This window comes from Elaeis guineensis, chromosome 10 (genome assembly GCF_000442705.2).
Source record: "Elaeis guineensis isolate ETL-2024a chromosome 10, EG11, whole genome shotgun sequence".
Taxonomy (NCBI): Eukaryota; Viridiplantae; Streptophyta; class Magnoliopsida; order Arecales; family Arecaceae; genus Elaeis; species Elaeis guineensis.
Window position 1 is genome coordinate 24573194 of NC_026002.2, and position 13282 is coordinate 24586475.

Sequence of the window (13282 nt, forward strand, 5' to 3'; positions counted from 1 at the left end):
TATGATATGTTACATGGAAGAATAAGTAAAAGTTAATTTTTAAAAAATAAAAAATTAACTAGGCAATATAATAATCGAGTGACTCCTAATTAATGCAAAAAAAAAAAAACATAAATACGAAGTTTTCTTTTTCGAATCCTATTTAGAATCAATAATGCAAAAGTAGTTTGTAGAAATATAATGAAGACTCAGTTTGTTACAAAAAAAAAGTTATTTTAGATATGTAGAATTTTTAAAACTTGTTTCTCCCCATAATTTTGACTCAATTATCTCAGCTAGCATGTTTGCTTCCATGGATGTACCCACGCTTTAAAAGCTATTTAAAATATTTTTACAGTTTTAGCCAATTTACAGTTTTCTCCAAGATTTATAGTTTTTCATGTACGTTTAAAAGACTCTATATAGTCAATATGTACAACAATTCTTGAAACTATGAGTTCAATTTTTGGCAAAGAAAGATAAATAAACAATTCGGCCCAAAAAGCATAGATTTGATAGACTCCCACAGAGTTTTGAACAATGGACACATAATTAACTTCAGTGGCTTTCCCTCGGTAGGTGGGATCAGAACCAGTGAATTAGCCAAATCTACAAGATTTTTTATTAACTGAATAATGAATGGATATTGGATTTGCATAAGATAGGATAGCATATTGTCACCCAAAAGGTGTTCACATGATGGATGTATAAATTATTCTTCTAATGGTAAAATGCATATTTTTAAATAATCAATGGCTCTAACATTTCCACACTACATATGGCATATTCGTCCAACATGTCCTGATATCATAAAGTAACGTTTTATTAACCGGACTATCAATTTATGAAGCTACTGCTGCTGCTGCTGGTGTTACTCCTACTGCTGTTTATATGAGAAATTTTGTATTAATTTCTCGTTTTGTTGGACTGATCTCTATGACCCTAGATTTTTTAGGAATATTTTATTTTTTAATTTTTTTTGGATGTAGTCGATATGAATTATCTGTCTTATCAAAAAAAAAAATATCTATGAACTATTAATTATACAAATTTTGAGATTAGTGGTGCATGTTGATCTCATTTGGCTGGGCCATCTTGGTCCAAGCTAACTTTGGACCACCTCAGCCTGCAGTATTTTGGTCCAAACTTGGCCTAAACTTTGGAAAAGTAACCTTAAGCTTTCATTTGCAGGTCATTTATTCCATTTGGAAAGCACAAACCTGCTCCAACTGCAAAAGCCCAACCCCAAGTTCTTGGATTTCTTTTGTTCTTTTGCTTTTCTAAAAAAAAATTTCATAGCTATCCATCATATTCGACTAGAGAAGATTGGATTATTGGACTCAAAAATAGGTTAGCCTAGGGTCAAATCCAATTAAGATTACATAACTCGCTGGTTAATTATCACAATAAGCTAATCATATTAGCCATCGATTTTGAACCATCATATATCAGATCTGCATGTAAAAGAAACTTTAGTTTATGCAAAGAGGGGCTGAAAAGGAAGATCAAGTAAGATAGATGAACCCCTCCTTGAAAATATGATGCACCTAACGATTGTGGGAATGTGAACAAACCCAAGGGCAACCAAAGGAATACCTCAAAAATCATGCACCGGCCGGGTTAAAGTAGGCTGAAAGATTCCTGATTGGCCTTATATATATATATATATATATATATATATATATATATATATATATATATATATATATATAACTATATAACTATATCTAGATCATAATATGAAATCTTCTACTTAGAATAAAGAACTCGTTTAGCAACCTTTCCTATATGTGTGTGTGTGTGTGTGTGTTGAAATCTAGTACTTTATTCTAAATAGAGGATTTCAATTACTATGATCTATATATAAAGAAAAACAGTGGAAGCACCAGAGAATCTCACCCATGTCATTGGCAAAATAAAATAGGGAAGAGATGTTGGAGATCTCTCCAAAAACAAGTTTCGTTCCTCTTCCAAAATGCCGATAGTAAATTAGATTGGGAAATTAAGGGAAGAGAGAAAAGTTTGAAAAGTTACAAGTCCCCGCCTGAGACAATCCGCATAAGAGCACATCTTCATCTCTCCACCACATCCACCATACCATCACTGATTCTTTTCTTTTTTTTAAAAAAAAGGACAAAAAATTAACCAAAAAATTACCAAATAATAAAAAAAGGGAAACAAGAAAGAGAAAACTTATTATCTAATGCTTCCCTGAGCCTTTGATGGTCCCCCAGAGATGCCTGAAGAGGTGGCGACGAACCTAGAGGCGAATGTATAGTAGAAGTTGGCGGAGTCGTCGTCGAGCGCTGTCCCGAAGCCATGATCGAAGTTGCGAGAGTAGCTCAAGGGATCATATTGGCAGTGGGATGTGGTGGGCCTTGAGGCCATGCACAGAAGCTTGCTCCGTTTTCTTAGCTTCGTCATGAGTCTGCCAATGCCGCAGCTCCTGCAATGGCTGTCGGTGGGGGTCGGAGTGGTGGTGGGGGTTGCTCCGCTGCCTCGACTGCTGGAGGTGGTGGTGGAGCCTTGCTTCTGGCACCAGAAGAGGCCAATGTGTGCCATCTCTCTCTCTCTCTCTCTGAGAGATGGCTGAAATCCTGGTTAAAGTTTGGGATCACGGCGGCGCTCCTTTTATGAGGTTACAACGAGATAATATTGCTATGGACCGTGGAAACGATGGGAGAAACGGAAGGTCCTGCAGATCGATCGCAAGCTAAATGTTGGAAGCTGACGCGCTGTGGACTTTCCTTTTCTTTATAGCCGTTTCCTTTGCGGCTCCTTGTTTCGAAGCAGGTCTAAAGGGGAAACCAATCGCTAGGAATTCGTTTCCCAGTAATTGTTAGGAGCCATGTGACTGCTGAATATATATATATATATATATATATATATATTGAAGCAGGTCTGAAAAGAAAATCAATCACTGGAAATTTGTTTTCTAATAATTATTAGGAGCCATGCGATACCTATGCAAGTAGATGATGTAAAAGATCCAGAAAGATTTGAAAATTGTGTGCAGCACCATCCAATGATGCATGTCACAAAAAAAGATTAATCATCTTTTAATGCAAAAGATACAATCCAAATCTTATCTAGAACTGCATGATCACCACAAAAATTGGATTGGGGTAAATAAATAAATAAATAGAGTATTTATTTTTGAAAAAAGGTCCTCCAATTACGTTCAAAATCAAAAAACTTTCTTTTCCCAACCATCAGGTCCATCTTACAAATCCTTTTTCTATGATGTATTTTAGACGTGTTATTCAAATAGGAAATGAGAAACTACTTATTATGACACTCAAGTAGTATGCACATATATTGAAATACTGCTAATATTCATCATATTACCATTCTATTTGCAGGTCTTACATGGAAGTCTGTGATTAGGTGAGCAATACTCGGCAATCTGATTAACACCACCTATCTCTCCTGTTATATGAGTTAATCATTGCATATATTTGTTAATTCTTTGTTGAGTAGTTTCTCATATATTTTCTGGTTTCAAGGAAGAAGTATCCTCCCAGGACCAGCCAAGTACATTCTAGTGGGAGATGCATGCATGTATGGGATTTGCATTCACTTTTTAAGTATGATATACATTCCAGTGACATAAATTTTTTCCTGCGAATCAAACAATCATATTTATATTGAGAAAAGTTTAGTAAGGTGAAATTCTTAAACGAAGTCATTAGGGTACAATTATACCTGCTCTTGTGGGACTCTGTTTGGATGGCCGGCACAAAATGGTCTGAATGTGGTGGTGTGGCTCCAAACTTCACAACCATCTGGGCCCCACATGACCCACCCTGTGATCAATAGTACACCCCGCTTTATATTAATTGGGAGATCCAACTGGGGAAACGAGGGCCAAACAATAAACTATGTACAGAAAATGACAAGTAGGAACATGGGAAACAGGAGAAATCTATAGGAAAGAATCTATTTCAAAATCTTTGCATGGTTGGCTTTTTCCTCTGCCGTTTCCTTAGTTTAGATCTGATTACATGGGGAATGAGGTGATAGATTATAGGTAGATGTCTAAATCCATATGTTTGGTCTGGGGAGGTTAGGCAAACTTCTTCTGACACATAAATTGAACTGAACAAATTTAGTGTTGAGTTCTTAGAAAACTATAAATATATCAAGTTATGGGAAATTAAAGCAATGTTGGGTGTGTAAAAGCTTTGCAATGGATGTCTGTTGTTTTTATGTTAAATCCATTGACTAAGAGGGGGGAACCGGTATTATTAAGTCAAACACAATATTGATGGTGATACAACGTGAGAATTCTTAGATATATTTATTACTAGTTTCTAATGATAGTCGGATGTTTAACTAGATGGACAAATATATAAGCACCACAAGAGTCTTTGACCTATCCATTATGAAATTATTATTCCTTGATATATTTTCTCATATGCAGAGCCTGGGGAGAGGAACCCATAACAAGAGGGCAACATGGATTTATAAGTGGAAGTGTAGAGATTTCTGTAGATAAGAAAAATGAATAGGCTCTAATACCATGTTAAGATTCTATCTACAATCCAGATGTGTAAATGGAAGGATCTGATCCAAGAGTATAAAGGCACCATAAAGATCTTTGACCTATCTAATGTGGGACTATAATTCCTCAACAATAGCTATCAATGGTTAGGAATCATTTATGATAGCTGTCGACCAAACTATCATTGGACTTGTTAATTAGCAGGTTGAGTTTATGATGTTTTAGCCGTTATGCTATGGTGCAAAAGATTGACTCAATTAGAATCTGGCCTAACCCATCTCATATGTGGCATCTTCGGTCATTCCATATATATATATATATATATATATATATATATATATAACATGTATCCTGGCATAGGACTCCAACATCCATGGCCATGTGGTCAAAGCCGGCCTCTTGTACCAAGAAGTTGTCAGGATGAACTCACCATGTGCTCAAACACATGGCCTTGGATGATGCACATCAGGACTCTTGGTCAGCCAGCACGCATATTGAGGCTCTCTGATGTCAAGGCGCCATAGTAATTAATCAAATCCATCTATTTTTTTGAATGAATATTTTTAAGTTCCCGACATGCTTGGTGCCCCCTTCAGACCCCAGTCCAAGTAAAAATTCTTTATCAACCCCACTGTTGCGGTCAATCGCCTCGTCGCCCGATCGCCGGGAAGCGTGCACCTGCAAAAGGAAGTCCGCACTGACCGGAGGCGGCTCCGGCGGGGACCCTCCGACGGTCAAGTCAGAGAGGTGACTGGGCAACAGTGAAATGCAGACAGAGAGCTCTGAGAAGGAGAGAGGGAGAGGGAGAGAGGAGCGAGCCTGCGTATGTGGGAGAGACGGGCGGATCCCCCCCTTTTGCACTATTGCCTTCCCCGGTATATATAGTGGAGCACGGTATGGCGCCGTCATTAATGGCGCGGACAAGTGAGGAACTGTCAACTCACTGTAGGCTGTCAGAGCCGCCGTGAAAACATCATGTCGCCGTGTAGCCGTCTAATCACCAGGGTTGACCCGGCTCTCGACGGGACAATGCCCCTAGGTAACTGTGCCGCATGTCCGTGTCAGAGCTGACAACGTCTGGCGGCCGTACGGCGGTTGGTGGAGTCGGCCGACCCAAGGTCGGTGGCCAGCAGAGTGGCGTCGGACTCCTCCGTCGGTCGGCGAGCTTCAAGTGGGTCGGCTACCGGACCTCTGGGTTCAGTCGGTCGGGAATAGACCGTGGAATGGCCGTGGTTAGCCGCTGATGGCGTCCGTTGGCCTGCCGCCCGACTTACGATCGGCCAGTCAGAGTCGTTCGTCGGGCCGTCGGTTAGTCGGTCGATCGGGGCCCCGAGGTCGGGCCCTCCGATAGTCGGTTAGTCGGGCCCTCCGATAGTCGGTCGGTCGGGCCGCCAGCCAGTCGGGCCCTCCGATAGTCGGTCGGTCGGGCCGCCAGCCGGTCGGTCGGTCGGTCAGGGTCGGCCGTCGGAGTCGGCCAGTCGGAGTCGTCCGTCGGGGTCGGCCAGTCGGTCGGTCGGCCGTCGGAGTCGGTCAGTCGGTCGGTCGGCCGTCGGGGTCGGCCAGTCGGGGCCGGCCAGTCGGAGTCGTCCGTCGAGGTCGGACAGTCGGTCGGTCGGCCAGTCAGGGTCGGTCGGAGTCGGCCAGTCGGAGTCGTCCGTCGGGGTCGGCCGTCGGGGTCGGCCAGTCGGGGCCGGCCAGTCGGAGTCGTCCGTCGGGGTCGGCTCCTTCGACCGTAAGTCGGTCGGTGGGTATTCCCCAACAGTTGCCCCCCTCCACTCCTGAGCCCGATGTCGTGTTGGCTCGCGTGAACACGTGGGCGACGGCTTCGGACGAAAGGAGTGGTGTTCCATCTTTTCCTGCCCCGACTCTGGCGATCATATCAACGAACGATCCAATATCGATCGTCCCGACTGTAGGTCGAGCATGCACGTCGGGTCGGAGGTCGGCCAACCTCCGGACGTTGCTCGTCGACACGATCATTCTGCAGAATCTGATAGTCGAGTAGCATCCGACGTATTCGGATAGGATAGCGATGGCAAGTCGAATATCCATTGTCCAGCCCTTGGTCGGACGTATGCGTCGGGATGTATGATAAACGGTGGCAAGCCGAATATCCTTCGATCGGTCGTGACCAGATCGGTATGTCGCGAATGCGACTGCGGTCATCTTGGCGTTTTGCCCTTCTTAGTCGAAGCTAAGTCGGCAAGTTAGCCAGCCGCATTAGTCGAAGCCCTTTGCCTTCAGAGGCCGAGGCCATCGATTTCGGCGATCGATGATCCAACCGTTGATTCGGCGATCGACGATCGGCCATGTTGGTCGAAGCCTTTTGCCTTCAGAGGCAAGGCCGTCGGTTCGGCGATCAGTGATCGAGCCGTTGATTCGGCGATCGACGATCGGCCATGTTGGTCGGAGCCTTTTGCCTTCAGAGGCCGAGGCTGCCGATTTCGGCGATCGATGATCCAGCCGTTGATTCGGCGATCGACGATCGGCCATGTTGGTCGGAGCCTTTTGCCTTCAGAGGCCGAGGCCGCCGATTTCGGCGATCGATGATCCAGCCGTTGATTCGGCGATCGACGATCGGCCATGTTGGTCGAAGCCTTTTGCCTTCAGAGGCCGAGGCCGTCGGTTCGGCGATCAGTGATCGAGCCGTTGATTCGGCGATCGACGATCGGCCATGTTGGTCGGAGCCTTTTGCCTTCAGAGGCCGAGGCTGCCGATTTCGGCGATCGATGATCCAGCCGTTGATTCGGCGATCGACGATCGGCCATGTTGGTCGGAGCCTTTTGCCTTCAGAGGCCGAGGCCGCCGATTTCAGCGATCGATGATCCAGCCGTTGATTCGGCGATCGACGATCGGCCATGTTGGTCGAAGCCTTTTGCCTTCAGAGGCGAGGCCGTCGGTTCGGCGATCAGTGATCGAGCCGTTGATTCGGCGATCGACGATCGGCCATGTTGGTCGAAGCCTTTTGCCTTCAGAGGCCGAGGCCGCCGATTTCGGCGATCGATGATCCAGCCGTTGATTCGGCGATCGACGATCGGCCATGTTGGTCGAAGCCTTTTGCCTTCAGAGGCGAGGCCGTCGATTTCGGCGATCGATGATCCAACCGTTGATTCGGCGATCGACGATCGGCCATGTTGGTCGGAGCCTTTTGCCTTCAGAGGCCGAGGCCGTCGTAGATTCTCCGCTCCTTCGATCTCTATCAGGATCTGTGTACGAGGAGCGGGGAGAGGGGCGTAGGAGTCATACCTGCGATGCGTCGGTCTCGGACTCCATCGTCAGGGTGACTTTTGGATTCGTCGGGGGGGCGAGACCCGACTATCGGTCGGTGCCTGCTTGGTTCGGCGGGTTCCCGACCTTTCCTCCGCTTCTCCTTCGGGCCTCTGGGTTCGGCCAAACGTCGGTCGGATGCCCCTTCATCCGCGCGCATATACTTATATGCGCGCTCCAGTAGCTCGGCATAAGTTCGGGGGAGGGGTTGGGCGGTTTGGAAGTCGACGTGGTTTGAAGACTTCTGGCCGTCCATCTGCAACTGAGCGAGTCGGCGGTCGATTTCCTCGAACCGGCGCTCGTAGTCGTCCGCTCGTCGATGCTGGGAGACCCCAGGGGTGGAGCCTCCGGAAGATTCTGAGAGAGAGGCCGACGGCGTGCGCGGCCGTTTCTCCTTCCTTGCCCGTTCCAACGGGGAAGGGGAGGGCCGCTGGGACCGTCGGTCGTCGCGCCATGGTCGTCCCTCCTCTTCTCCGTGGGAGCGCTTTTGGGGGCGCTCGCATGGAGGCGACAGGGATCGGCGCGGCCGTCGGCGGCTGCTCCTGGAAGGCATAGGTCGGGCCGCCGGTTGTTGCTGGAGGCTTTTGACTGCGTCGGTCAGTACGGTCATCTACCGCACGATGACCGCAGTCTGGGCCTCCGTGGTCACTGCAGGGCGCGGAGAGCTAGGCTCCGCCGCCGGTGGGGGCGGGGAGGCTTCTTCCCGGCGGGAAGAGCACCTTGCCGACCCAGTGATTCTCGATCGTTGAGCTCTTGTCTTTGTCATGCTGTCCCCTTCCTGGCGCGCCAATCTGTTGCGGCCAATCGCCTCGTCGCCCGATCGCCGGGAAGCGTGCACCTGCAAAAGGAAGTCCGCACTGACCGGAGGCGGCTCCGGCGGGGACCCTCCGACGGTCAAGTCAGAGAGGTGACTGGGCAACAGTGAAATGCAGACAGAGAGCTCTGAGAAGGAGAGAGGGAGAGGGAGAGAGGAGCGAGCCTGTGTATGTGGGAGAGACGGGCGGATCCCCCCCTTTTGCACTGTTGCCTTCCCCGGTATATATAGTGGAGCACGGTATGGCGCCGTCATTAATGGCGCGGACAAGTGAGGAACTGTCAACTCACTGTAGGCTGTCAGAGCCGCCGTGAAAACATCATGTCGCCGTGTAGCCGTCTAATCACCAGGGTTGACCCGGCTCTCGGCGGGACAATGCCCCTAGGTAACTGTGCCGCATGTCCGTGTCAGAGCTGACAACGTCTGGCGGCCGTACGGCGGTTGGTGGAGTCGGCCGACCCAAGGTCGGTGGCCAGCAGAGTGGCGTCGGACTCCTCCGTCGGTCGGCGAGCTTCAAGTGGGTCGGCTACCGGACCTCTGGGTTCAGTCGGTCGGGAATAGACCGTGGAATGGCCGTGGTTAGCCGCTGATGGCGTCCGTTGGCCTGCCGCCCGACTTACGATCGGCCAGTCAGAGTCGTTCGTCGGGCCGTCGGTTAGTCGGTCGATCGGGGCCCCGAGGTCGGGCCCTCCGATAGTCGGTTAGTCGGGCCCTCCGATAGTCGGTCGGTCGGGCCGCCAGCCGGTCGGGCCCTCCGATAGTCGGTCGGTCAGGCCGCCAGCCGGTCGGTCGGTCGGTCAGGGTCGGCCGTCGGAGTCGGCCAGTCGGAGTCGTCCGTCGGGGTCGGCCAGTCGGTCGGTCGGCCGTCGGAGTCGGTCAGTCGGTCGGTCGGCCGTCGGGGTCGGCCAGTCGGGGCCGGCCAGTCGGAGTCATCCGTCGGGGTCGGACAGTCGGTCGGTCGGCCAGTCAGGGTCGGTCGGAGTCGGCCAGTCGGAGTCGTCCGTCGGGGTCGGCCAGTCGGGGCCGGCCAGTCGGAGTCGTCCGTCGGGGTCGGCTCCTTCGATCGTAAGTCGGTCGGTGGGTATTCCCCAACACCCACCATCCATCCATGCATGCACCTTAGAAGGCGGAGCATGTGCTGTCCCTTCCCAACACCGACATCCGATTCTGCGGTCAATGGCGGGGTTCTCCTCCCTCCTCTCCTTCACTTGGCATGTGAAGGGGATTGATCCTATATTACATATAATATAAAATATTCGATAACTACTGTCCTACTGTTGTATAATGGTTGTCTATGATGCTTAGGCAGTTATTCTAAATATGCTAAAAAAATAAAACAAAGATATGCCAAATATAAATAAAGATCATAGTATGCTATCCAATGGTGGATGTCATATGACAGTACATAATCAATTTTTCATATGCTATCATTTTGTACTATTTATTATTATCTAGCATATTATATCAGAGCTAAGATTCGATCTTGAGACCTGTGGGTTATAGGCCCACTATGCTTCGGACACTTTGATGGCTTAATCAAGTCTATCTCATTGAAGAATCATTTCTAATAGTCCATTACTTTGCTTTTATTTATAATACTCTCTGCCCTTAATTTACACAACTATTTGATAGATGGCGATCTTTTATTTTTTTATTTTTTAGTAAAGAAGAGGAGTCGAGGCTATTCGTTAAATAAATGCATCAGAGGTATGATGGTATATGGAGTATTTCAACCAAAATAAAATGAAATCAATCTTCAGAACCTGAAACAACCTCAGAAGCAACAGAAGCCAAGACAGGAAAAGAGATAATAGTATATAAGTAACAAAGCATAGAAGGGACTCCTAACTCAAAATTACAAGATTCAAAGGGTTGTCCTACTACAGAGCTCCAAATGACCCTCAGGAACATATTTGCTGTGTGTGTAAGACAATACAAAAAGAAAGCAGCATAATCAGAGAGGTGTGCATCTTGATGATGTCTGAAGTACAGTAACATAATGAAAATAGTTTTAGCTAGCAGTAGATGCCAAAATTCTGTAATAGCAGACACACTGCAGTTATGTTGATTGAAGGTGCTGGATGTCTTATGTTGGAGTGCACTTCAATGAGCTCGGTTAAGACAACTGGAATATCTACCAAGTCTTCCCACCACATATACTATATCAGGTCTAGAATTATTGTTAGATGTCTCAAATAGCCAATTATTTGAGCATATTTTAATTGTGAGATTCCATCCTTCTCATTTTTCTCAAATTTATACTAGGATCATAGGGAATACTAACAGATTTGCAATCAGGATGATTAAACATTTTTAAAACTTTCTCAATATAGTATGATTGAGAGATCTCAAGGTTATTAAAGGATTTATTAATCTTGATCCCTAGTATAACATTTGTAACACATAAGTCTTTTATGTCAGAGTGCTTAGATAAAAATTATTTGATTTCAATTATAATTTCAGTATTAGAGCTCAATATTAGGATATCATTTATACAAGCAAAGAATTACTATTTGGCTATTATGGATTTTACAATACATATATTTATTTGTTTCACTAACATTGAAATCAAAGATTGTCATAGTTTTATCAAATTCCTCATGCCATTGCTTAGAGGCTTGTTTAAGACCATAAAAGGCTGAAACTAGTTTACACACTTTTTTCTCTTGTTCAAGAACTACAAATCCTTCAAGCTGATCCATATATATTTTTTCTTCTAACTCACTATTTAAAAAAATAGTTTCAACATCCATCTGATGTATATTAAGATTATATGTGGATGCTAGTGCTAGAAGTACTTGGATAGTGATAATTCTAGTAACAGGGGCATAGGTGTCAAAATAGTCAAATCTTTCTTTTTATGTATACCTTTTAGCTATAAGTCTAGTCTTATACTTAATTACTATGCCATCTAAATTTATTTTTTTTTAAAATCTTTTTGCATCCTATAGATTTATTTTCAGGAGGTAATTCTTTTAGAATCCAAATTTTATTCTTAATTATTGAGTTCATTTCACTCTCTATGGTTTTGAGCCAAAGTTTAGCATCTATAGAGAATAGATCATCTTTATAGATTAATAGACCATCTTCCATAAGGAAAGTGATAAAATCATCATCAAAGTTCTTTTCAATTTTATCTCTTTTACTTCTCTTAGATTCTATAGAGTTGGATGTTAATTCATCTCTAGCGCTCCAGAGGGTAGAGTAGATAAGTCTTTAGGTATTTGATTAATTTTATCTTTCAAATGATAGATATTTTTAAAGAAAGTAACTTCTTCAGATTCAATTATAATATTATTATCAAATCCATTTATTTCAAGATTTATTATTAAAAATCTATAAGCTATACTATGTTGTGCATAGCCTATAAACACATAATCAAATATTTTAGATCCTAACTTTTTTGTCTTAGTAGGTGGTACTCCTACTTTCATAAGACACCCCCACACTCTAAGAAAGTTAAGATTAGGCTTTCGACATTTTCACATCTGTAAGGAGATTCATCGAAATTCTTATAGGAAACTCAAATTAAAATTTTATAGGCTGTTAACAATGCGTCCCCTCACAAATTATTGGAAAGGCCAAAACTAGCCAATACGGCATTTATCATGTCAAGAAAAGTTCGATTCTTCCTTTTTGCAACTCCATTAAGTTGGAGAGCATAAGGAACAGTAATTTCATGAATTATATTCATGGTTTTCTAGAAGACATTAAACTCAATAGAGGTGTATTCTCCACCTCTATCAGAACTCAAGATTTTAATTTTTTTTATTTAATTTTTTACCTTAGATTTATAAAGTTTAAATTTATCCAAAGCATCATCTTTTATTTTAGTCAAATAGACATGATAATTTTTTGAAAAATCATCTATAAAAATAATAAAATATATTTTTTCATCTCTTGTCAACATATTGTTTGTATCACATATATCACTATGGATTAATTCCAATATTGGTGTATTTCTTAAAGCATGTTTAAAAGGTTTATGAGTTTGTTTAGCTTGCACATAGACTTCATATTTATTTAAAAAATCAATATTAATTTTTGAAATCAAATCTAAATTCATCATGCATTTTATGGTATTTTTATTCTCATAACCTAATCTATTATGCCAAATGTTATCATGCATAACATTATAAGCAAAGGAAGAACTATCTTTATTTTATGTATGAAAATAAAAAATTACATTAAATTTAAAGAGTCCATCTAATACATAATCTTTTTCAATAAATTCTTATTCTTTTAGGAGCACAACTTTATTTGATTCAAAGATCAACTTGTAACCTAACTAGATCAATAATGACCAACTAATAAGGTTCTTCCGCACATGCGGTATGTGTTGTATATTGTGTAAGAAAATTACTTTTTCAGAAGTGAATTTGAGGTTCATTCTTCCTTCTCCCGGTAGTTTTACAACCATACCATTGCCTATAGTTATACTCCCAAATTTTATGTTCTGATAAGTCATAAAGAGAATATTTGCATCCATATCAATCTACCAATCGATAGGAGAAATAGCCACATTAATTTCAGGGTACAAGATTATAAATTTGTCATTGGTCTAGCTTGAACCGGATGTCACAATATTGGCTTGAACTTGATGGGCGGTAGGTATTTGGGTATAACCTTTCACCTTATCCTTCCTGTACCGGTATTATTTTGCAAAGTGTTCTTGTTTGCCATAGACATAACATACCCTTTTTTTTCTTATGAATCTT

At 43.9% G+C, this 13282-nt stretch overlaps 1 long non-coding RNA gene across 2 annotated transcripts in view; it reads right to left on the reverse strand.

The window, feature by feature from the left end:
• Positions 1-2543: 2543 nt before the first annotated feature.
• Positions 2544-13282, reverse strand: part of LOC140851908 (uncharacterized) — a 35081-nt gene continuing 24342 nt past the window's right edge. For both annotated transcript variants that reach the window (XR_012134667.1, XR_012134666.1), the window contains exon 3: positions 2544-3785. This is a non-coding gene — a long non-coding RNA (uncharacterized lncRNA). The remainder of the gene's footprint in view (positions 3786-13282) is intronic.